At 61.3% G+C, this 3,307-nt stretch overlaps 1 protein-coding gene across 1 annotated transcript in view; it reads left to right on the top strand.

Moving 5' to 3' along the window:
* LRRC15 (leucine rich repeat containing 15) overlaps positions 1-3,307 on the top strand; it is a gene marked incomplete at its 3' end in the record, with an annotated part of 7,797 nt that overhangs the window by 3,828 nt on the left and 662 nt on the right. The window lies entirely within an intron of this gene.

Below are 3,307 nucleotides of genomic sequence, written 5' to 3'. Positions count from 1 at the left end.
TGCCGGCCCTGCAGGGAGCGGGCAGCTCCCAAGCCTGCTGCCTGACCGGCAGCTGCATCACTGTCAAGGAAGCGGGGAGGTTATTTTGGGAACCACGATGCTGGGAAAATCTGCTATGTCAATAGAGCGTGAGCTAAAGCACTTGTGGGTGGTGATTTGAAATGCCCCTTCTCCATGCCCAAATCCCTGGGCTTTGCCTCAGGAGCAGGCAGGAAGCATGGCTGGGGGGTAGCTCCAGCCTCGGTGCTCACTCCCCTGCTGGGAAGGTGTCCATGGCCATCCAGCATATCCCACGGCCCCCAAGCAATCTGACATATCGGCAGCGGTTGCCTCCAGCTTCCCATGATCTCTGCCGCCTTCCTCCAAGCCTGTCTGGAAACTCCCTGCTCCATCCCTGCACTTTGCTGTTTATCCTGGTCTGGTCCCTACTTTGACCAGGGTCCCCATCCCCTGTGCTGCCCTGTGCCCTCACGGCACAGCACGCCATGGCATGGGGATGGAGGCAGGTTTCCTCTCCGGCAGCAGCCCCATGCTGTTACCTTCTCCAGCAGCTCGTTAGCGCTGGCTGGGACCTGAGCAGGGGCTGCCGCAGCCAGCGGAAACATGGGTGGGCTGAGACGGGATTAGATGTGGTCAGGGAAATTCCAGCTGCCCCGTGCTAAGCACGGGGCTGCTCCAGCTCCAGGAAGCCCAAAGTGGTCACAACGTGCTGGCTCTCCTTAGCTGCTTCCTGCCCGAGTATCCGTTCCTGGCAGCTGCTGGACTGGGGCTGCCCTGGAGAGGTGGGTGAGGGGGGGGGATCTGGGCTGGGTGTCGGGCACCAAGGGCACCCCTGTGCACCCATGTGGGCTGGAGGGGGCAGGGAAGGGTTGGCAGCAGGCATCCCTGAATGAGTGGATGGGACAGGTTTGTACACTGCTTCCCGAACTCAGGGCTCCATCACCCTGTACCAGGGCTGCTGAGGATGAAGAGCAGCATATGGGCGGCAGCGCAGCTGCAGCAGCCCCTGGGAGGAGACGGCAGCATGTGCTTCCTCGGGGCTGCAAGACTGCGGGCAATCGATGCTGAGGGGGTTCCTCAGTGCCCGCAGGCACGGCAGCGCGGGTGGGAGATGCTCTGGCTTGCTGAGGGCTCTCTGAAGCAGCCTGGCCTCCGGCTCGCACCAGCAACGCCGCTGACCCCTGTTTGGTGCCCGCTCCCTGGCTGGGCTGGGCGAGGTGCCTGCAGGGCATAGCCCTGGGGTGGGTGCCGGTCGGTTCCTGGCCCATTTGCATCTGTGGTTGGGGGGAGTGAACGAGCGCTGTGGCCCTGGGCAGGGTCGGCACGCGGGGGGCTGCCTGCGTGCCGGCCCTGGGCTGGGGCATGGCCGGAGGTCCTGGCACTGGCAGAGGTTGTAGCCAGGGAGGCAAATGCTGTGCGTGTGCTGAGGCGATGCCGTGGAGCAGCCCTGGTGTGAATGCGTAACAGCAAAGGGCAGGATTGTGCCCAGGGGCCTGGCTTTGCCTTGCCTGCCCCTGTGGGTCGGGGCACCCAGCTGTGTTCCACTGGGGACCAGGGGGGCTCCCAGGGCTGAGCTGCTACCTGGACACTGCCTGACGTGAGCAGTGTGTTCACGGAGCCGTCTGCTTGTCTTCAAACAAGAGCACTGGGGTTCAGGAGAGGGAAACCCAAAACTCCATCCTTGAGACGCCTGCTCTGTTTGCCGAGGAAATAGGAGTTGGAAGCAGCTCTGCTCCAGCGCTTTCCCTAACCCCGACGCTGCCCCTGTGCTGATTCATTGATTTGGACGGGTTATATACTGGGAGGGGAAGCATGAACCACACTCGACTCCGTTGCCAGCACGGAGCTGTGCTCGCTCGGCGCTCGCGGCTGCAGGACACTGGGGTAAGTCTCCTCTCCACTATGGCCCCTGCAAGCCCAGCCCTGGGCCCAGGGGAGTCCCGGGGCAGCTCCGAGGGGTGGTGGTGTGGCAGCGGGGTGTGCACATTCAGCATCTTTTGATTTGGTGGAGGTGTTTGTCTTGCAAGGGTTCTCCAACTAACTGAGCCTGCTTAGGCATTGTGGGAGCTGCAATACTTACATAGGCAACATATCTTAAATAATAATCCATAAAGAAAATCAAGGGGGGTAATGTAACATTTAGGGGGGCTGGGGTTAGGAGCAGTGGGATGCTGAGGGGCTGAGCAGTAGGGAATATTCAGCCCCCTGGTCTGTGAGCTTTTTGTCCCTAGAAGAAAAGAGATAAATTGTTTTCAGCTGCCTTTCCTTGAAGGGTGCTCCAGCTTGGATGCTCTCTGAGCTGCCTTACCAGGGAGTGACATGAGCAGGGCTTTTGATGTGCAGAGCATTTGGGAAGTTTATAAATGGCTTGCTATAAACAAAGCTGTTCTTGGATGCAGATTGCTTCCATATGGAAAACATAAACTGCGCTGGCTTTGTGGAGGGTTCCTCCCTCCTCGCCATAGAGCAAGCATTCTCCCTGAAGGGAGCCTGGGCAGAGGGCAGGGTCTGTGTCCCCAGCACCCCGGGGTGCTGTGCCAGCCGGGATGCCGTGCCTGGACCCCTGTGCTGCCAGACTTGCCCATCTGGCTGAGCTGTGCTCTGGGACGGGAGAGCCGCAGGTTTTTCACCCTCCCTTGTGCCACTGGAAGCTGTTAGCGGGGGGCTGCTCTGTGCCAGCCTGGCACAAGGCTGCTGCTTTGATCTATGGAGCGGGGAAAGTTCCCGGACCAGAGGAGGGAGGAGAGGGTGGCCGTGGTGGCTGTACTTGTGGAGTGATGGAGGACCTGGCTGTAAAGCCCTCATTCCCCCCAGGGCTCCCCCAGGCACTACCCCTGGGACCACCCTGCACATGGGTACCTGCACTGGACACTGCGCTCTCATGGCCAAAAGTGGTTGGGGCTGAGACCTTCTGCTGGGGATGGGGTGCAGACAGGGCCACCCCCTTACCAGCCTGGGCTGGGAGCTGGCAGAGGGCCCTGCTGACCTGGGCTCCTGCAGGATCCGGAGCTAAAGCACACCCGGGCAGTGGGTGCCGGTGCTGCTCTTGGCTCCGCAACAGGGGCTCAGAGCCCTTGCTGCCAGGCAGAGCCAGGAGGGTGCTGATGGGGGGGCATCTTTCTTCCTGCCCCCACACAGCATCCCCAGGACCCGCTCGGCTGTGGGTGCCATGGGCCAGCTCCAGTGAAGATCTCGGCTGTTCACTGATGCAGCTCGCCGTATGCGCTGCAAAACAGGAAACCACCACGCTCCTGGCTGCTGGAGGAGCCGAGCGAGGGGGATGCCAGGGATGCCACTAATAGCTGTG

Source organism: Phaethon lepturus, unplaced genomic scaffold (assembly GCF_000687285.1).
Source record: "Phaethon lepturus isolate BGI_N335 unplaced genomic scaffold, ASM68728v1 scaffold21667, whole genome shotgun sequence".
NCBI classification, from domain to species: domain Eukaryota; kingdom Metazoa; phylum Chordata; class Aves; order Phaethontiformes; family Phaethontidae; genus Phaethon; species Phaethon lepturus.
The sequence above is the reverse complement of the archived record's forward strand: the minus strand, read 5'-3'. Positions and strand labels throughout refer to the sequence as shown.